The following is a 23081-nucleotide window of genomic DNA, read 5'->3' as shown; positions in this document are numbered from 1 at the left end:
TCAGTTTTGTTTTTTTTCTTTGGTTTTCTAATATGTATACTGCTATTATGAGTCCAAAAATCCTTCTCTTTTATATTGTATCAATCTTGATTTTAGAATTTCAATGTAACATTAATTGCAATATGAAATATAATGGTCGTTGATCGGAGTAATTTAACTTTGTTTATGATTGTTCTCTACTTTTATCGATGTGTATTTTTTAATTTGATTTTAAATGATTTAGTTTTATTTTTCTTCATTGGTTCTAATTTTGTTTTACTTTGTATATCAGATTTGTATATGAGTGTTGTGATGTACTTATATTATATGTATTAGTTGATTGATACACTTTTACCTGCTTTTCATTTTTCCAAAATTTTTGTTGTTCATTGTTGTTATGATTAACCTTGTAGTAATTGTTTTTCATAGTGGTCAATGGGATGAGTGACATGCTCGGTGGATTACAAAACAAATTGTATTTTGGTTGATGGAGTGATGTCGTTTGATTCTTCAGGTCGACAATAGAATCTATTATTGTCAACTTCACATTGTAATGAACTTTATTTCCAAGGTTGTCTTGAACATTACCTATTTATGTAAACTGAACACAATTCATTCAATCAAGTTGATCATGTATACAAAGGAACACACAAAAGGATGAAAGATAGGACCAATTTGAAACCAATTTGAATATATAAGGAAAAATTAATGGAAACTAATAGATAATTTTTTACCACTTACTCGTCCATGGGGAGGGCGTGGAGAGATAAAAAAAATGGGTTTTCATTGAAAGCAAACATATATGAAAGGAAATACAGAAATTCTTACAAATTAAATAGTAAATAAATAACAAAAGAATCACCCATATTAGTACCAATTAAGGTTTTGGATCATCTAAAACAAAGTATTACAAAAAAGTTCACAACAAAGTATATATTTTTGTACTGAGACTTCTTGCAACAGACTAAGGGACTCTGGAAATGCTAAATAGCAAGGGAATGAGAGACCAGAAGATTCAGAATATGTTGAGAATTGCAAAAAAGCATGCGCAAAGGAAAGATATTTCTAGAACCATAAATTTTAATTCAACTCAAGAATAGAAATGCTTTCAAGTTGAGAAACAGTATCAGTATTATCATCATTGTGCTTCATTTAGGATGTAAGAAAAATTACCAATAATGTCAAATTCGTAAGCCGAGATTCTACCCATCCTTTCCAAGAGCGCAGGTCGTCGGCATTAGCTGCTACTATATCAATTTGCAAATAGTTTTTGTAGCTTTCAAAAACCATTAGTAAGACGACGCATGACTAGAAATTTGGTAGCAAGACGATGCTCAACGACGGAGTGATGTTCGAAAGCCGGAGCGACAGGCGACAAGTTCACAACAGACGACACATGCGAAGAAATTGAAGAAAAATTGGGGAGGCACGCAAGAGACACTTGGAAATTTTGATCAATTTATGGTTTAATTTTATAAAATATTTAATATTTTAATTATTTTAATTACTTAGTAATTCTTGAAGTTTTTAAAACGTCAAGAAATTTGGAAAATAACTCCCTCCGCCATTTATAAAAATTCTTGACATTTTAAAACGTCAAGAATTTAATTGATATAAATTGATGTTTTTAAAACATCAAGAAAAAGTACATATTATTTGACTTTTACAAAACGTCAAGAATGATGAATTTATAAATACTATTCTTAACATTTTAGAAAATGTCAAGAATTTAATAGATAATCCTCGACGTTTTTAAAATGTCAAGAAAAAAATACATGCTACTTGACGTTTAAAAAACGTCAAAAAATCTGAAAATTGACCTTTCATAGAATTCTTGATGGTTTCTTCTTGTAGTCAATTGTAATCGATTCAATTTTTCCTACTGATTGAAGCTTCATTTGCAGTTAATGCTTCGCCAAATTAACAATCGTTTTTTCCTTTTCTTTTTTGACTGCTTGTGTGGGTATCAGCTACATCTATTTTGTGTGTGATTTGAAGGCATAATAATTTTTTTTGTCAATTTTCACAAATATAACAAACCGACAAATTATTTACTGCTCGTGTAACTAAATGAAAAAATCTATAAAGTAGACCATTTTTAAATATTTCAAGTTTACCCTTCCTTTTTATTGTATTTCTTCTCTACCTTCATCCCTGTGATTTTTTTCTTTTCCATCATCTTTTCCTCTTCTTCTCCAATTTTATTTTAAATATTTTTGTTTGCCTTTCCATTCCACATTCTTTCTTCTGCAATTTTTCTTTTCTTTTCCATCATATTTTTTCTCTTCTTCTACTATAACGCCCCAAAATTTGAGGAATTTATTTTTATTATCTTAAGTGTAATTTTGAAATTTTGGGTGTTATTTAAATGTTGAAGTATTTTACTTTATGGAGATTGGATATTGGATATTTGATATCAAATTGTTGTTAAGTTGGAATTTATATTTGTTTTGGTTACTTATGTTACATATTTTTTGGCTTAAGGATTAATAATTGTATTATGAAATAATATAGTTATTATGAAAAGATAGTTTGATAAGATAAAGATGATTGGTTGGTTGAGGAGAGAGAATACGCGATTTTATTTTGGAAAAGATAAAAAGGGAGATTTGGTGGGTTTTAAATGAAAAAAGAGAGTGTGAAGATTTTGGGGAAAGAGATTAAGAGAAAAATAAATATAAAAGAAATTATTTTTATTTAAATAGGGTATTGGGATGTGAGCATTTAATGCTCCATCATCTTCTTCACCAAGGAAGAGAAAAGAGGAAAAAAAACCCTAACCTTAATCCCCCTCTGCCGCCGCCACAACTGCCGCCGCAACCGTCGCCGCTCTGTCTCCGCCAACATGTCCGTCACTCGCCGTCACCAATGAACGCCATAGTCTGAGCAGTCGTCGATTCGATCCGTGCACCGTTTCGTCGCTCGTTGTCGTCATCAGTCGCGCCGATTAGTCATTCGCTGCCCCATTTCGTTGTCGACCGTCGAAGTTCGCCGCAACATGAACAACGCCGCATCGTCGGAAGACCGAGCATCCATTCTCCGCAAGCCGAGTCGACTCAACCCGCACACCCGCTCCTGCGCCAACCGCCTGCATAAGCCGCATGCGCCATAGCCCAGTCGTGCCTCCAGCACTAAGCCGCGCCTGCCTCCCAGTCGAGCCACCAAGCTTTTTGAGCCACAAGCCTGTTTTGCGTCCTTTTTCACCTGTTTAGGTAGGTTTTGATTGGGTTTTGGAATACCTAACTAAGATTAAAAAATTTGGATCTTAAATAATTTAATTTTGGGTTAAATTAAATTATTTCTCTTAAAGGACCATTTGGACAAGTTGAAGTTGGAGTGTGGGATTTCTCCAGTTAAGGGCTAACTTGTTGCAACCTCGACCTTGGGTAAGTTAGTCCGACTGAATTCTTGAGCCCTTGGTTGTTTAGATGGTTAAGTTTTTTAAATTTGGTGCTTTCTGTTTTGTTATGACCTTGTTGCTTGGTAAGTGTGATATTTTGTTGTAGTTTTCGACTGAGCTAATGTAACGCCCCGAATTTTCGAGGTAAACTTTTATCGTTTTACGTAAATTTTTCAGAAATTTTAAAATTTGGAGTAATTTCTGAAATTCCTAAATTAATATTTGTAAATTTATATAATAATAATATAATATTAGTTATATTATTATTATTATTATTATTATTATTTATTTTAATCTTTATATATAATTTAATATTAATATTAGTTTTTTTATTATTATTATTATTAGTATTATTATTATTATTATTATTATTTATAATTATTATAAGTTAATATATATATATATAAAAATAATATTTTTTTTAAAAAAAGAAACCCTAAGGCGCGCGGCACCCCCCCTTCTCTTTCGATTTCTTCTTCTTCTTCATCGTCTTCCACTTGCGAACGCCGCCGCCCATCTCCAGCGTTTTCTCTTCTTCTTTTCTTCTTTCCTTCCATCCTCCTTCTTCAGCCGACGCGACATCAGCCTCTTCTTCTCCTTCTTCTCCGGTCAACGCGGACCTACAGCCGCGTTCGTGGAAGCTTACCTTCGTTTCCTTTCGGTATCGCCGTCGGCCCTTCCGAATCTCCACTTCGTACCCAGCCAACGCCACCGCCGCCACTGTCCATTCGTTTCCACCGCCAAACGTCTCCTCCGTTGGCCATCCGTCGCATTGAAGCGAGTTGCACCGTTCGCCAAGCGGCCGACGACAAGCCTTCAACGATCGTGGAGCACGAGTCTTGCAGGCGGCGCGCGAAGCCAAGCCGAGTCGTGAATCCGAGCCGAGCCGCGAGCCGTACCTGAGCCAAAAGCTGAGCCGAGGACCGAGTCGAGCCGAGCCAAGGACCGAGCCGAGCAGAGCCGAGCCGAAAACCGAGTCGAGGACTGAGCCGAGCCGAGGACCGAGCCGAGCCGTAAACTGATCCAAGCCGAGCCGAGCCGCGAGCTGGCCAACCCAAGCCACGAGCCAAGCCGAGCCGAGCCGAACACCTCCAAGCCAAGCCGAGCTCCCTGTTCACCAAGCCACCTAAGCCTTCCTTCCTCCACTCCGGGTCACGGTGAGTTTTCGGTAAGGATTGTTTTGATGATTTCCCTAATGTGGCTATATCCGATTCGAGTTGAATATTGGAATAAGATTTGGTCCTATCTTTCATCCCTTGAAGGTATTAAGAAGTTGACGTTTAAGTTCTCGGGTTCTGCGGCAGGCTTGTTTGGAGATAGCTTTCCTTTCCTTGGGTAAGTCAACGGATGTTGCTTAGGACCATTTAAAATGACTTCTACTAGTATCATCGATTAAAACCTTTGTGTTTTCGTTTAGGTGGATCCGTTGAGCGTGGACTCAATCGAGGGGCATAACCGAGTTTCAGGTAAGGGTTTTCCTACTACTGGACCTCGGATCGAGGCTGGAAACGTAGTAATCCACAGGGGATTACACGTTAGTAACTGTATCGAATAAATGTATGTGTGTTTGACTTTTAAGTATTGTTGCTATACTCTTGTCTGATGTAAAGGTAACGCGACCGCTAGTTGTAGATTGTGTGCTATCGAGTGTAAGGAGTTGCTTGCGGATAGACCCCGATGTTGGATGTTCGGTATAGTGTGGTTATGTTAATAGGCTACGTTGTAGATTGGAATTTTATGTCGATGGACCCTGAAGTTTACGATTAGGTACGTGGTAGTCATTGTTCTGGACATTGATCACGGAGTTTGGTCGGGGAAGGACGGTGAGTCCGATTTTGATTGATTAGTTGACTGGGTCTAGGGGTTATTAATGGTGTGCGAATTGGAAACGCGTATAGCAACTGCGGGTGTAGTTGTTTAACCTATACTATCTGACTGGCAAAGCCTATGGCGGAACTGTAATATGAATGTTGTTGGGGTATGACTGTTGTAGACGGTTAAGTATGGACTGAGGGGTAACGGTTAGCTTCATCGAAGGGGTAGTGTACCTTACGGATATGTGCATCCTTCGGGAGCACTAGACTGATATGTGCATCCTTCGGGAGCACTAGACTGATATGTGCATCCTTCGAGGGCACTAGACTGATATGTGCATCCTTCGGGAGCACTAGACTGATATGTGCGTTCTACGGAACTACTAGACTGTTATGTAGGGTACCCCTGAATAGGAAGTTAACTGTTGTTCCCTAACGGGCCCAGTAGTGGGTCCCTTACTGGGTATGTTTATACTCACCCTTTTCTCTTCTTAAATTTTCAGGTAAGGGCACAGCGAGGGGCAAACCGACGAGAGGCAGGAAGGATGCGTGAAGGCCATATGGACGCGTCTGGTTTTCTTTATGCTTCCGCTGATGTATTTTGTGAGAATATTTGGTTTTGTGATTTAGAGTTGATAACCTGAGTATTTTATTTGAAACTTTTGAGACTGTGATTTAAAATAGGGCCGGAAACTGTTTTTTTTTTGTAATATTTCTAACGTTTTTCATGAATCGTACCAGTCCATTATAAATTTTGTGTTTTGTGGTCGAGTCTTAGCACTGAGTAGTGACCTTAGCTTAGTCCGGAAAGTTGGGTCGTTACAGTTGGTATCAGAGTCTAAGTTTTAGGTTCTATAGACTGACTTATAATGTGAGTCTGTGTTTTGTGTCCTTATGGCTAAAACGATCCTTGCCACTCGTCAGGTACGCTCTCATGAAATTATATGTATAACTCTATATGCATTACCTTACCTAAGTTAAACTGCGAAGTTAATTACCATTTATGACTAAAGGGATCATTGGTGGTTGTTAGGGAAATGCCGCCAAGGAGAGGTGCACGTAGGGGTGGCCAAGGAGGCCGAGGAAGGGGAGCAGGACGTGTTCAGCCTGAGGTGCAGCCTGTAGCCCAAGCCACTGACCCGGCTGCGCCAGTTACTCATGCGGATCTAGCTGCCATGGAGCAGAGGTTTAGAGATTTGATTATGCAGATGCGGGAGCAGCAGCAGCCTGTCCCGCCAGCTCCAGCGCCAGCTCCAGCACCAGCTCCTGCTCCAGCTCCTGCTCCAGTACCAGTTGCGCCACAGGTTGTGCCGGATCAGTTGTCAGCAGAGGCTAAGCACCTGAGGGATTTCAGGAAGTATAATCCCACGACATTCGATGGGTCTTTGGAGGACCCCACCAGGGCTCAGTTGTGGTTATCGTCTTCGGAGACCATATTCCGATACATGAAGTGCCCTGAGGATCAGAAAGTTCAGTGTGCTGTTTTCATGTTAACTGACAGAGGTACTGCATGGTGGGAGACTACAGAGAGAATGCTAGGTGGTGATGTGAGTCAGATCACGTGGCAACAGTTCAAGGAGAGTTTCTATGCGAAATTCTTCTCTGTTAGTTTGAGAGATGCCAAGCGGCAGGAGTTCCTGAACTTAGAGCAGGGTGACATGACAGTGGAGCAGTATGATGCGGAGTTTGACATGTTATCCCACTTCGCTCCCGAGATGATAGCGACCGAGGCGGCCAGAGCTGATAAGTTTATTAGAGGCCTCCGACTGGACATTCAAGGTTTGGTTCGAGCCTTCCGACCTGCACTCATGCCGATGCACTGCGCCTGGCAGTGGATCTCAGTTTACAGGAGAGGGCTAACTCGTCTAAGGCCGCTGGTAGAGGTTCAACATCGGGACAGAAGAGGAAGGCTTAGCAGGAGCCTGTTCCAGTGCCACAGCGGAACTTCAGATCAGGTGGTGAGTTTCGTCGCTTCCAGCAGAAACCTTTTGAGGCAGGGGAAGCTGCCAGAGGGAAGCCGTTGTGTACCACTTGTGGAAAGCACCATCTGGGCCGTTGTTTATTCGGAACCAGGACTTGCTTTAAGTGTAGGCAAGAGGGTCATACAGCTGATAGATGCCCGTTGAGACTTACGGGGAACGCGCAGAATCAGGGAGCAGGTGCTCCACATCATGGCAGAGTCTTTGCTACCAACAAGACTGAGGCTGAGAGGACAGGCACGGTGGTGACAGGTACGCTTCCAGTATTGGGGCATTACGCCTTAGTTTTATTTGATTCGGGATCGTCACATTCTTTTATCTCTTTCGCATTTGTGTTGCATGCCCGCTTAGAGGTAGAGCCCTTACACCATGTTCTATCAGTATCTACTCCTTCCGGGGAGTGTATGTTGTCGAAGGAAAAGGTGAAAGCATGCCAGATTGAGATAGCAGGCCATGTGATTGAAGTAACGCTGTTAGTCCTGGATATGCTCGACTTTGATGTAATCCTGGGTATGGATTGGTTGGCCGCTAACCACGCCAGCATAGATTGTTCCCGTAAGGAGGTAACGTTTAACCCTCCCTCGATGGCCAGTTTTAAATTTAAGGGAGAAGGGTCGAGGTCGTTGCCTCAGGTAATCTCAGTCATCAGGGCCAGTAAACTGCTCAGTCAGGGTACTTGGGGTATCTTAGCGAGCGTGGTGGATACTAGAGAGGTCGATGTATCCCTGTCATCAGAACCGGTGGTGAGGGACTATCCGGATGTCTTTCCTGAAGAACTTCCAGGGTTACCTCCGCACAGAGAGGTTGAGTTTGCCATAGAGTTGGAGCCGGGCACGGTTCCTATATCCAGAGCCCCTTACAGAATGGCCCCCGCAGAGCTGAAAGAACTGAAGGTGCAGTTACAAGAATGGCTTGATAAGGGATTCATTCGGCCGAGCGTGTCACCTTGGGGTGCGCCAGTTTTATTTGTTAAGAAGAAGGATGGATCGATGCATATATGCATTGACTATAGGGAGTTGAACAAGGTAACCGTAAAGAACAGATATCCCTTGCCCAGGATCGACGATCTATTTGACCAGTTACAGGGAGCCACAGTGTTCTCTAAGATTGATCTTCGGTCGGGATACCATCAGCTGAGGATTAAGGATGGTGATGCACCGAAGACAGCATTTCGTTCCAAATATGGACACTACGAGTTTATTGTGATGTCTTTTGGTTTGACGAATGCTCCGACAGTGTTTATGGACTTGATGAACAGAGTGTTTAGGGAGTTCCTAGATACTTTTGTGATCGTGTTTATTGATGATATCTTGATATACTCCAAGACGGAGGCCGAACATGAGGAGCATTTACGTATAGTTTTGCAAACACTTCGGGATAAAAAGTTGTATACAAAGTTCTCGAAATGCGAGTTTTGGCTGAAGCAGGTGTCCTTTCTGGGCCACGTGGTTTCTAAGGCTGGAGTCTCTGTGGATCCAGCTAAGATAGAAGCAGTCACCAATTGGACCCGACCTTCCACAGTCAGTGAGGTTCGTAGCTTTCTAGGTTTAGCAGGTTATTATCGACGGTTTGTGGAGAACTTTTCTCGTATAGCTACTCCTCTTACTCAGTTGACCAGGAAGGGAGCTCCTTTTGTTTGGAGCAAGGCATGTGAGGACAGTTTCCAGAACCTTAAACAGAAGCTAGTTACCGCACTGGTTCTTACTGTACCTGATGGTTCTGGCAGTTTTGTGATTTATAGTGATGCTTCCAAGAAGGGTTTGGGTTGTGTTTTGATGCAACAAGGTAAAGTGGTCGCTTATGCATCTCGTCAGTTGAAGAGTCATGAGCAGAACTACCCTACACATGATTTAGAGTTGGCAGCAGTGGTTTTTGCTTTGAAAATATGGAGGCAATACTTATATGGTGAAAAGATACAGATCTTCACGGATCATAAGAGCTTGAAATACTTCTTTACTCAGAAGGAATTGAATATGAGACAGCGAAGATGGCTTGAGTTAGTGAAGGATTAGGATTGTGAGATACTGTATCATCCAAGCAAGGCAAATGTGGTAGCTGATGCTCTTAGTAGAAAGGTATCACATTCAGCAGCACTTACTACCCGACAGGCCCCATTGCATCGGGATTTCGAGCGGGCAGAGATTGCAGTGTCAGTGGGGGCAGTCACTATGCAGTTAGCTCAGTTGACGGTACGGCCGACTTTGAGGCAAAGGATCATTGATGCTCAGGGTAACGATCCTTATTTGTTTGAGAAACGTGGCCTAGCAGAGGCAGGGCAAGCGGTTAAGTTCTCCATATCCTCTGATGGTGGACTTTTGTTTGAGAGGCGCCTCTAGTGCCGTCAGATAGTGCGGTTAAGACAGAATTATTATCTGAGGCTCACAGTTCCCCATTTTCCATGCACCCAGGTAGTACGAAGATGTATCAGGACCTGAAACGGGTTTATTGGTGGCGTAACATGAAGAGGGAGGTAGCAGAATTTGTTAGTAGATGCTTGGTGTGTCAGCAGGTTAAGGCACCAAGGCAGAAACAAGCGGGTTTATTACAACCCTTGAGCGTACCGGAATGGAAGTGGGAAAACGTGTCCATGGATTTCATTACAGGACTGCCGAGAACTCTGAGGGGTTTTACAGTGATTTGGGTTGTGGTGGACAGACTTACCAAATCAGCGCACTTCGTTCCGGGTAAATCCACCTATACTGCTAGTAAGTGGGCACAGCTGTACATGTTTGAGATAGTGAGATTACACGGAGTGCCAGTGTCGATTGTTTCCGATAGAGATGCCCGTTTCACTTCCAAATTCTGGAAGGGTTTGCAGACTGCTATGGGCACGAGGTTAGACTTTAGTACAGCATTCCATCCACAGACTGACGGTCAGACCGAGCGTCTGAACCAAGTTTTAGAGGATATGTTGCGAGCGTGTGCATTGGAATTTCCAGGTAGCTGGGACTCCCACTTACATTTGATGGAATTTGCTTATAATAACAATTATCAGGCTACTATTGGCATGGCACCATTTGAGGCCTTGTACGGCAAATGTTGGAGATCCCCGGTTTGCTGGGGTGAGGTGGGTGAGCAGAGGTTGATGGGTCCTGAGTTTGTTCAGTCTACTAACGAAGCGATACAGAAGATTAGATCACGCATGCATACCGCTCAGAGTAGGCAGAAGAGTTATGCAGATGTGAGGCGGAAGGATCTCGAATTTGAGGTAGGGGACAAGGTGTTCTTAATTGTAGCACCTGTGAGAGGTGTCTTACGATTTGAAAGGAGGGGAAAGCTGAGTCCCCGTTTTGTTGGGCCATTTGAGATTCTGGAGCGGATTGGCCTTGTAGCTTATCGCTTGGTGTTGCCACCATCACTCTCGACAGTTCATGATGTGTTTCATGTTTCTATGTTGAGGAAGTACGTGCCAGATCCATCCCATGTAGTGGATTACGAGCCACTGGAGATTGATGAAAACTTGAGCTATACTGAACAACCCGTTGAGGTGCTGGCTAGAGAGGTAAAAACATTGAGGAATAAAGAAATTCCTTTAGTTAAAGTCTTATGGCGGAATCACCGGGTGGAAGAGGCTACATGGCAGCGAGAAGATGACATGAGGTCCCGTTATCCCAAACTGTTCGAAGAATAAAACTTTCGAGGACGAAAGTTCCCTAAGGAGGGAAGAATGTAACGCCCCGAATTTTCGAGGTAAACTTTTATCGTTTTGCGTAAATTTTTCGGAAATTTTAAAATTTGGAGTAATTTCTGAAATTCCTAAATTAATATTTGTAAATTTATATAATAATAATATAATATTAGTTATATTATTATTATTATTATTATTTATTTTAATCTTTATATATAATTTAATATTAATATTAGTTTTATTATTATTATTAGTATTAGTATTATTATTATTATTATTTATAATTATTATAAGTTAATATATATATATATATATATAATAATAATATTTTTTTTAAAAAAAGAAACCCTAAGGCGCGCGCGGCACCCCCCCTCCTTCTCTTTCGATTTCTTCTTCTTCTTCATCGTCTTCCGCTTGCGAATGCCGCCGCCCATCTCCAACGTTTTCTCTTCTTCTTTTCTTCTTTCCTTCCATCCTCCTTCTTGAGCCGACGCGACATCAGCCTCTTCTTCTCCTTCTTCTCCGGTCAACCCGGACCTACAGCCGCGCGAAGCCAAGCCGAGTCGTGAATCCCAACCGAGCCGCGAGCCGTACCTGAGCTGAAAACTGAGCCGAGGACCGAGCCGAGCCGAAAACCAAGCCGAGGACCGAGCCGAGCCGAGCCGTAAACGTATCCAAGCCGAGCCGTGCCGCGAGCTGGCCAACCCAGCCACGAGCCAAGCCGAGCCGAGCCGAACACCTCCAAGCCAAGCTGAGCTCCCTGTTCACCGAGCTACCTAAGCCTTCCTTCCTCCACTCCGGGTCACGGTGAGTTTTCGGTAAGGATTGTTTTGATGATTTCCCTAATGTGGCTATATCCGATTCGAGTTGAATATTGGAATAAGATTTGGTCCTATCTTTCATCCCTTGAAGGTATTAAGGAGTTGACGTTTAAGTTCTCGGGTTCTACGGCAGGCTTGTTTGGAGATAGCTTTCCTTTCCTTGGGTAAGTCAACGGATGTTGCTTAGGACCATTTAAAATTACTTCTACTAGTATCATCGATTAAAACCTTTGTGTTTTCGTTTAGGTGGATCCGTTGAGCGTGGACTCGATCGAGGGGCATAACCGAGTTTCAGGTAAGGGTTTTCCTACTACTGGACCTCAGATCGAGGCTGGAAACGTAGTAATCCACAGGGGATTACACGTTAGTAACTGTACCGAATAAATGTATGTGTGTTTGACTTTTAAGTATTGTTGCTATACTCTTGTCTGATGTAAAGGTAACGCGACCGCTAGTTGTAGCTTGTGTGCTATCGGGTGTAAGGAGTTGCTTGCAGATAGACCCCGATGCTGGATGTTCGGTATAGTGTGGTTATGTTAATGGGCTACGTTGTAGATTGGATTTTTATGTCGATGGACCCTGAAGTTTACGATTAGGTACGTGGTAGTCATTGGTCTGGACATTGATCACGGAGTTTGGTCGGGGAAGGACGGTGAGTCCGATTTTAATTGATTAGTTGACTGGGTCTAGGGGTTATTAATGGTGTGCGAATTGGAAACGCGTATAGCAACTGTGGGTTGTTTAAACCTATACTATCTGACTGGCAAAGCCTATGGCGGAACTGTAATATGAATGTTGTTGGGGTATGACTGTTGTAGACGGTTTAGTATGGACTGAGGGGTAACGGTTAGCTTCATCGATGGGGTAGTGTACCTTACGGATATGTGCATCATTCGGGAGCACTAGACTGATATGTGCATCCTTCGGGAGCACTAGACTGATATGTGCATCCTTCGGGAGCACTAGACTGATATGTGCGTTCTACGGAACCACTAGACTATTATGTAGGGTACCCCTGAATAGGAAGTTAACTGTTGTTCCCTAACGGGCCTAGTAGTGGGTCCCTTATTGGGTATGTTTATACTCACCCTTTTCTCTTCTTAAATTTCTAGGTAAGGGCACAGCGAGGGGCAAACCGACGAGAGGCAGGAAGGATGCATGAAGGCCATATGGACGCGTCTGGTTTTCTTTATGCTTCCGCTGATGTATTTTGTGAGAATATTTGGTTTTGTGATTTAGAGTTGATGACCTGAGTATTTTATTTGAAACTTTTGAGACTGTGATTTAAAATAGGGCCCGAAACTGTTTTTTTTGTAATATTTCTAACGTTTTTCATGAATCGTACCGTCCATTATAAATTTTGTGTTTTGTGGTCGAGTCTTAGCACTGAGTAGTGACCTTAGCTTAGTCCGGAGAGTTGGGTCGTTACAGCTAATCTCCAGGTAAGAGATTTTAGTACTAGATCTTCGAGTTACATTCAAGAGACCGCATGTATGAATATATGGTTGTGTATCAATGGTAGCTAAGTGCATGACTCGAGGTTATTGAGAGAGGTGGATATTGTAATTGCGTCTGCTGGTTGATTTTATGGTTAGCGTTGATAGTATGTTGATGCTATCGTCTACGTCCTAATGACATAGTTTTTTGGTTGAGGATTACATGATATGATATGTTATGGTATGATATGTTGTGGCATGATTTGTTGTAGTATGACATGTTATGAAATGATACGTTATGATGATGATATGTTATGTGCATGCTATGGATAGGGTGTATGTTAGCTTTACCTATTAGAGTCGCACCCACACGAGTGTCTTTCGGAATCACCACTCTTTTGACGACTGTGTAGTCTGACAAGATCACCAGTCTGACATTGATATTGACACAGACATGATTTGAGAGATCCGACGGGATCGCTCACACTTATGACTGCATAGTCCGACAAGATTACCAGTTTGACATTGACGTTGACATGGACATGATTTGAGTGATTCGACGGAATTACTCACAACCCGATCATCTTAGGTGTTCCCTTGTGTTCACCAGAGACCAACTTGTTCCTACGGGATCACAGTTTGTACGTGTTCGAGAACGTGCCAGTTCAGGGGTATCACTCTTCAGGACTCTAATAGGAAGTTAACAAGCACCTAGAGAGACTAGTAGTGGCTTCCTTACTGAGTATTTTTATACTCACTCTTTCCATTCCTATTTTTCAGGCAGAGGCAGAGGTAAGAGCAAAGGCAAGCTGGCTTATGGCTAAAAGTGACCGTGGCGAGTCATAGGGATACGTTTGCTTCCGCTTTATGTCATAGTTCGGATTTTAGTATTTGGATTTTTATTATATTCTTTATTTTTTATTTTATTTCTTTAAAATTAGATAGGGCCCGAGTTAGGATTTTATTTTTATACTTATTTCTAATTACATTTGTTTATGCTTTTAATGAAAAATTCGAGGTTTTGTTTTATTTTTTTTCTATTTTAATTTTACAAATTTTATTTATCTTTTAAATTAGTAATGACTTCGGCTTAGTATAAGGAGTTGGGTCGTTACATCTACAATTTTTCTTTTATTTTCTATTTAAATTGTTATTTGGTTAAAGATCGTATACCAAATTTTTTTTTGAACTATTATTTGCTTGTTCAAGATTGTGTACCAAATCTAAATGATCAGGTACAAAAAATAGAAAATCTAAATAATCATGTATCAAATAATCTTAAAAAAATCATTTGAATTTGGGTAGCCAAATTCAAATTATCAAATCTAAACGATTTTTTACCAAATATAAACGATCGTGTACCCAAAAATCATATTGAAAAAAAATCGTTGAGATTTGACTACCTAAATTTAAACGATCGTATACCAAATATAAATGATCATGTACCAGAAAATCTTGAAAAAACATAGTTGAGATTTGGCTATCCAAATTTAAAAGATCATGTACCAAATATAAATGATTGTGTATAATTTTTTTTTAGGAAATATCGTTTATATTTGTCTACCCAAGTCTAAACGATTAAATATAATCGACCATGTACTAAATAATCTTGAAAAAAACTCATTTAGATTTGACTACACAAATCTAAATGATGGTTTACCAAATATATTATGTTCAAATCTAAACGATTGTATAGGAAAAGAGTAGCAAAATCAAAACGATGGTTTACCAAATATATTATGTTATGGGAGTCAATTAATCGCAGGGTATTTTTGATATTTTCCATTGTGGGCAAGACTTTTCGAAATTGTTCTATACAGTGTAAATATTTTATCAATTTGTTATATTTTTTTAAAGATTTTTTTTTCTTTTCGTTTTATAGAATATTTGTAAATAAATTTTAAGATAAACAATCATATCAACTGCGTAGAGAAGCCACACCAATAAAAAAAATTCAAATTATACAAATCTGTTTATTTTATCATTTTATTTTTTGTTACTGGAGAGACATCACTACAAGAAAAACCCCCTATTATGACAGTTTGTTTTATCTCAAATTGAAAGGATGGAACAAATAGCTTTCATCAAATGTCAAAAAGCGAATTTTGGTGGGAAAAGACGGTAATTTTGGAATGCCCAAATACATGACAGTTATTTCCTGTCATAATATGTAAGGCCATGAAAAAAACTAATTAAATAATTTTTTATTAAAATAAAATATAAAGAAAAGATAAAATCACTCACTTTTCTTCTTTAAAATCCCTCAATTTCCTTCTTCACGCACACTCCCTTTTCCTTCTTCAAAATCCCTCCCCTCACGAACGACGAACAACCCACGACAAAAACCCCAACCTTAACCCCATTCTTCTCATCTCCACGTCCTTTCTTCTCGACGACAGAGACCCACGGCAAGGAGACCCATAGCAATAGAGACTCATATCGTTGCTGGTGAGTTCTTAATCTTTCTTTTTTCGTTTCTTCTCCCTCTGTTTATCTCTTCCCCTGTGCACAATCCCATAAATTAACTTGATAAGTTCAAGAGGAAGTAGGGTTCTTAGAGACATATAAAGAGCACCAATTTCTTGTCTTTTTTACCTCACCCTTTCTCTATCATCAATTTGATTTTATGATCTTGATCATCATCCTCCAGACTTTCAACTAGTGGCTTTCTCCTCCTTGGCATACTCAAATTCTTGACTCCATTGTTCTTATCATTACTACCATTATTATTAGATTCATTGATGTTTTCGATAAAATTCTTAATTAGGGTTTAGTTTTTGTTGGAAAAGAGAGACAAAGGAGCTGAAAAATTGGCTAGAAAATCTATCACATGTATTTCTATATACAGAAAATCTATCACATATGTTCATCAATGGGACAAAGGTACAAATATGCGGCTTACAATGTGTTTGATTCTTTAAGGGTACCATAACTCAAAAACATATTTTAACTATTTTGTGATTCTTTAAAGGTATATTGATGGTTTTGTGAAATATATTGTTGGCTATGTGATGAACAATTTTGGTAGCTTACAATGTGTTTGATGAAATGCCTCAATGAAGCATTTGGTTGATTTTTAATTGATTTTTGTTCATTAGAATCAGGAAATCAAGGCCAAGGGAGATTTCATGGCTATGGGAGGATGCGAGAATGAAAAGTTAACGGTGAGATTTTAAACTTTGATGATGTGTAGGGCCTTTAAGCATTTTCTAGAGTTTAGTTGTTAGGTTTTAAACAAACACTTTTAAAAATTGCAGCCAAGATTCTCAAGCAGTAACAAAATTGTGCAGTGACATTAATGGCGAACAAAGAAACAGACAAAGAAACATGTAACGTCTTCCATTCTTCTCACTTTTGTTTTTTAAATTCGAAAGAACAAACTTCATTCATGGTTGTCTCATTGTTCATTTTTTCGATTCGTTATTGAAAGTCTATGCTTATAAAACTGTCATTTTAAAGATTTTATGGAATGAACCTGAATGAAATTAAATTTTCGGCAATTGGCTTACCTGGCAACAAGTTTCTTTCGTTTAATGCGATGGTGACTTTCATAGATAAGAATCATGAAAAATGGTTTCATGGGCAATGATTATGTGCAATTAATTTTGTTTCTTCAAATGAAACATGGTGAATTATGAGCACTACTGTGACTTTATTACGGATGTTCAACATAGGTCGAATATTTGAGTGATTATTAGTGTCTCAACCTATGGAGTGAGAAAATTCCATCTCTCAAATATCTTAGAGTTCACACATAGTATATTTTGTAATTCTTTTGTAATTCGATTGTGTAGAACAAATCAAGAAGATGCCTCAATAGGACAACTCTTGTTTTACATCTATTTGCCCCTATTTATGCACATTGAGAAAGTGAATTGCATTATTGTCTTAGCTATTGTAGGTTGGTTGAAGGGTTCGTATTACAATTGCAGTGTTTTGATTATATATGATGATTATATATGCATTATTGCCTAATTGGGCTGTAAGTCCCTTGTGATGTTTTTAAACCAAAATATTTCTTTAGTTCCTATTCTTGATTTATCTTCCATATCCCTCTAATGGCATCGTTCTACTATCGACAGGATGAGAAGCTTCTTAGGCTTTTCTCTTTTCCAATCAGTAAGAGGTAATTTTGTTTTTGATATCCACACGTTCGCTTCGTGTTATGAGGAAAAGAATTGTTTGTTCTAATTTCTTCAGATGTTTGTTTAATTTGAATATGCAAGCGAGAGATATGAATTCGATTCTGTTTGGTTCATGTCTATGCTGCAGAGTTGATGGAATTGGGGACAATCAAGAAGAGGAGTTTGTAGTTCCAGGAGTTGATGAGGTTGTTGTAGATATCCTAAAATCAGATTATGAGGATGCCTACTTTGTTACTGGTACCTTCATTTTCCACATTTTCCTTAGCTGATTCGTTGTTTTCCTTTATCATACTTTGATTTACGAGTTCTTTCTTTAGTTGCAAATTATTCACATTCTTTCATTTCTCTTGTACATTCTTTTGTTGAAAGCTCGATTTTTTCTGTCCTTGTACATTCTTTCACATTTGTGGTACAAGTTAAGTATATAATGTAGGAGCAAATGAGTTCTGAGCCCTAAAGAAAAAAAAAGGGAAGTTATTCTTGCCTGAGAATGAAAGTAATAGTTTTTTTTTTATTATTATTTTCTTTTTAATAAGGAATAAATTTCATTGATGTAATAAAATTTACAAAAGAAAAAAGAAAGAGTTTGAATAGAGAAAGGTGTACATTTGCACCACAACATAGCTAGAAAGATAATATTTTGAAAAAAGAAACTCTGAAAAGTGCTTCCCTTTTTGTTGAAGAGGTGGTAAAATATTCCAGTTTCAGTTTCTAGGTGTGTGGAGAAATATATATCACCTGTCTTTTGATTCAGATTCTTCCCACTTTATACATGTTGGATAATCAATGGATTTTTTTTAATTACCCTAGTAGAAGTTCGTTCAAAAGCTAATAAGTTAGGAGGTGGAGGGTCATATATGTCTTGAGATGTAAATCAGAACCAAGTTCTCCATTTTCTAACCAGGAGGGTGGAACCTTCAAGAAATTTAGTTGAATTTTGGTGATTTACTAAATAGATTGAGGAAGTGAATAGTGAAATTATGGATTTCCTAACAAAGCAAATAGTCAGCCAGATTTTGATTATCCATCCATAGGATGAATTCTCATTAAAATATAATAACATTGTGGCAATAAAGAGGGGTCGTCATAAAAAGCTATATTGCCGAGGTATATGGAATGGGTAGTACTGGGAGTAAGTAAAATTCTGCTTGATTTAGTGTAGTCGCAAACAAAATTGAAGCAAGGGCAACTATAATTACGAAGGGATGACAAGGGTTATTCACCTAGCATTTTCATGTAAAAGAGGGAGAGGGAGGGAAGAAAATATGTGATTCAAGGTCTTTGCTTGATGGAGATGGCGTGATACATATTTTGACTGAATAAAAAATATGGCTTTACACTACTTTGAGGTTTATAACTGAAAAGAAACAATAAAACATACAAAGTGAGTGGAACATACAAAGGAGTACATGTACAAGTATATTTCTCCTTGTTTTTCCTGCCAAATGCTTTCTTTCAAATTTCCTTGGGAAGATGGGGGCAGAAAGGTTTATGTACAAATATACACATACTCAAAGTGAACAAATAAGCACTCAGATCCTAGTTGCTTGTTATACATGGCTTTATAATCAATTTTCCCTTGTAATTTACTTATTGAAATCTTCTTTGTTTTTCTCAAACAGAGGAGTGGGAGAATCATTACTTGGGTCAAACATTGCACTATATTAATGACTAGTTTTTCCTATTCAAAAAAGGATAAAAATGTGTAACTAAAGTTGGTTGAGTTTCAATTTTGTGCTAATGTATGTTGTAATTCGTCATGAAAACATGGTTTCCCATGTTAAAAAAATGTTATCAAGCCGCTGGAAAAGTTAGTTCCCTTTCCTCAATAACTGAATATGGTTCACATAATTAGCAGTCAGTGGTTCACATAATTTGTGCTGGTAGCCTGAAAACTAAGGTAGTTAACTACATTCTTTTGAATTACATGTGGCTTTGGAGTGCTTGGATCCTTTCGGGAGGAGACTAGTACTTCTTTTGATTTTCACGATATACTTGCTTTCTTCTATCATGACATACTTGATTTTAAGGTGTGCAGTCTTTCAAAGGCTTTATGGAATAGGTTTTTTTGTTTTTGTTTGTTCTTCAGGTGTGCTGTCTGGAAAGGCAACAAACTTGTAACGCCCCAACAGATTGGAGTTTTATTTGTTCATCTCAAGAGTAATCTTGTAAATTCAAAATTGTTATGGAATGGGATTATTTTTGACCTTATACTTAATTAAGGTTAAAGAGTTACTTTGGTTGATTATTTTAATTATTGAAGTTTAAGGATAAAATAAAATAATTAATTGTGAAGGTAACAAAATTAATTAATGCCTTGGAAAGGGTCAATTGTTGGGTTTAATGAAGAGAGAGAGAGGATGGTTGTTATTGGATTAAAGTAGAAAAAAAAAAGAAGAAAAGAAAGTAATAATTGTTTTTTTTATTATTATTGTTTCTTTTAAAAAGGGGCATTGGGAGGCGTGTAATTCATCACCTTCCCAAGAAAACCCTAGCCCCAATTTTTTTCTCACCATAGCCGCCGCCGCTGATCGACCACCGCACGCCACCGAGCCGACGCCCATCCTCCCAGCCGCGTCGGAGATTTAGACCGAGTCAAGCCGCCGCACGCCAAGTGACAGCTACGCACGCTGCGCCAGTGTCTACCAGTCGAAGCTCGTCGCGCCGCTTCGATCCGAAGCAAAGCAGCCAAAGCTTCGTCGCCCCGCTTCGATCCGAGGCAGAGCAGCCGAGCCGCGTCGCGTCGCTTCGATCCAACGCTGAGTAGTCGAAGCCGCGTCCGCCTCGCCGACGTCCACACTTCGAGCCGTACGCGCGCAGCTTCGGCGCCCGAAGCCAAACCCGCGTTTCGGCCGACGCCCGAACTCGAAACCGACCCGCGCCGCTCGTCCGAACTCGAAACCACTCCACGCCCGCGCACGCCCGCTTCGAGCCGTAAGCCGAGTCCGCGCGCGCCCATCCCACGCCACGAGCCGCGCCTGTCAGCGCCGCGAGCCGGTCCCTTTTCTTTTACAGTTGAGCCGTCAAGCCTAGTTTGGCTCCTTCCATCCAATTTTTGGTAAATTAATTAATTATTTTGGCATTACCCAGTAAGACTCAATGTTTTTGGATACTAAATAATTTAATTTGGAATTAAATTAAATTATCTTCCTTAAGGGACGTCTTGGACCAAGTAATTGCTGCAGCGTGGGGTTTCTTCGGTAGGGGCTCAAGCATTGCAACCTCTTTCTAGGGTAAGTCATTTCAACTGAGTTTTGAGCCGTTAGTCGTTGGTGACTTAATTATGAATTTTTGGCGCATTAAACAGTTAGGACCTCGTTGCTTGGAAAGCACACTTGTCTTGCGGTTAGGACTCGCCAAGTAAATCTCCAGGTAAGAGATTTCTACTACTAACTCCATGTTTAGAATTATGAGATCACGTACACCTTCAGTTGTGCATGTTGAGGACTAGACTGTATGATGCATGAAATTGATGATAGCATGATGCGATTGATGATATGGTTACCTTATGGCATGATATTGTGAGGACGAGAACTGTTATGACTGTACGACAGTTGTTGAGATGGAGAGTGAAATGATGATTAATCTGTTACGATTATATGATGGTACTATGTGTATGTATGCTATGGTTAGGGTACCTGTTAGCTTAGCCTATTAGAGTCGTACCTGCATGGGTGTCCTTCGGGATCACCACCTATTTAGGACTGTGTGGTCCGACGGGACACCAGTCTAGCATGGATATAGATATGACTCGAGTGACTCGACGGGGTCCTCGCATCCCGATTCTCCTAGGTGTCCTCTGGGACACCGAAGACCAGATTTACGTTCCTACGGGAGCGCATGTTGCACGTGTTCGGGAACGTGCCAGAGATTGGGTACCAGTTACAGGACTCTGATAGGAAGCTAACAGGCACCTAGTGGGACTAGTAGTGGGTCCCTTACTGAGTATTTTATACTCACTCTCTTCATGTCATGTTTTTCAAGTAGAGGCCGAGGCAAGGGCAAAGGCAAGCTGGTGAGCGACCAGAAGTGACCTTGGCGAGCCATAGGGATTTCTGCTTCCGCTTATTCTTGTTTTTGACGTTAGTACCTGAGTTTTAGTCTTCTTCACTATTTACTATTTTTTTTTAAAAGTAGATAGGGCTCGAGTAGGACTTTAGAATGAAATTTTATTTTCGCATATTACTTGATTGGATTTTGATAAATAAATTTCTCAAATTTTATTCGTCTTTACTAAATTTTATGACTTAAACCACTTGTTCTACATTTAGTAATGACTTCGATTCAATATAAGGAGTTGGGTTGTTACAAAACTAGTGGTATTTTACTTCTACTAAATCTTTTACTCATGTTATAAGTTGTATTTGCTCTGTGTTTGAAAATTCTTGTGAGTTCAAAACTTCATTTTAGGAATGGATTTATGCATCACTTGGTTTGTAAGGATTGGAGTGGATTATAGAAACTATAACTTAATGGTTGTGGTTTATAGAAGTTGAAATTCCACATTGATGGGCTTGTTGCATTGTATAAATGTGAGGAAATATTTTTCTTTTTCTCCCTCGATCTAACTTTAGAGGTTTACAGAGCTCATAGAGACCAAAAAAGGTGATATTGTTTGCTAACTTGTGTATATTGTTCGCTATTTTAGAAGGCGAGGGATGGATGGTTGGACGTCCCTCATACGTGTGCCGCTAAGTATAACAGGGCTTAGTGAGATTCAATGGCCATCATTTATTCTAGTATGTGTTGTGTTGTTGAAGTGTGTTGTGTATGTGTTGTGTTGTTGAAGTGAATGTGTTGTGTTGTTGATGCGTAGAGTCATATTCTAAAATTTCTTTTTCTTTTCTTACTAGGTTTTGCAAGAATCCATTAGAGAAATAAAGTCATATTTGCGGCAATTGATTGATGTATAGACCTTTTTATAGGTTTGGTAGCAAAATTTTGGTTCAAATGTGCTTAAATAACATGTTCGTACCAAAACATATATATTCTTTGCTTCATTGTACAAACACTTTACCAATAATTGTACGATATTAGAAAATGTATGTTAAAGTATATATATTAAAGCGTTCACCGTTTCTTTCCATATGGGTATGTTATTCTATAGTACTTTATGATTGTATTGGTCTGTGTAATGGTAGGACGACAACAAAAACAGAGATTCAATAAAGAATAGGGCAAGAAAAGCATGGATTGAAAATACAATTATGACATTTGAATCTAAAAAAAAACTGTCATCGAAAACGTTTTCTTGATAGTTAATTAAAATAATGGTAAGTGAAATGATGACAGTTAATAATAAGTGTCATAAATGATAAATAATGACATTTAATATTTGTCAAACAAGATTAATAATGACACTTATTTGCTGTCATAAAATATAAATAACGACAGTTATTATCTGTCATAAATATAAGTAATAACAGTTATTATATGTCATCAAATCTAAATAATGACAGTTATAATCTGTCATAAAATAATATATTCGTGACATTTATTCTCTGTCATGAAAAACACATTTTGTGACAGTTTTGTAGATTTCTCATAAAATACTTTCTATGACTGCAAATAGCTGTTATAAAATTTTTCTGTGAAAGCATTTAACTGTCATCATAAGCTCTTTTTTCTATTGGTGCATGATAAACATATTTTTTAAAACTTGGGAACTAACCAAAATGACCAAATAAAAATCCAACATGTATTTTGTTTCTATTTTCTAATGTAATTGTCATAGCTCTTGCAATTTTTATTTTCAAAATATGAATAAGATACTTTTGTAAATAAAAATAATATTTGAAAATTTGATTTAAGTAGGATAGCTTCTTGCTCTTAGTCATCAATTGTTGGAGGGATATGACAATTCTAGAGAAAGGTGAATA

At 39.1% G+C, this 23081-nt stretch overlaps 1 long non-coding RNA gene across 1 annotated transcript; it reads left to right on the top strand.

Moving 5' to 3' along the window:
* Positions 1-15355: 15355 nt before the first annotated feature.
* Positions 15356-19397, top strand: LOC107991093 (uncharacterized). Its single transcript, XR_007824000.1, has 6 exons — positions 15356-15505; positions 16156-16221; positions 16315-16386; positions 17140-17183; positions 17330-17439; positions 19292-19397. It is a non-coding gene; the product is annotated as an uncharacterized LOC107991093 (long non-coding RNA).
* The last annotated feature ends 3684 nt before the right edge of the window (positions 19398-23081 follow it).

Source organism: Cucumis melo, chromosome 10 (genome assembly GCF_025177605.1).
Source record: "Cucumis melo cultivar AY chromosome 10, USDA_Cmelo_AY_1.0, whole genome shotgun sequence".
Classification (NCBI taxonomy): domain Eukaryota; kingdom Viridiplantae; phylum Streptophyta; class Magnoliopsida; order Cucurbitales; family Cucurbitaceae; genus Cucumis; species Cucumis melo.
Note: the sequence above shows the minus strand (reverse complement) of the source record. Positions and strands in the feature narration are given on the sequence as shown.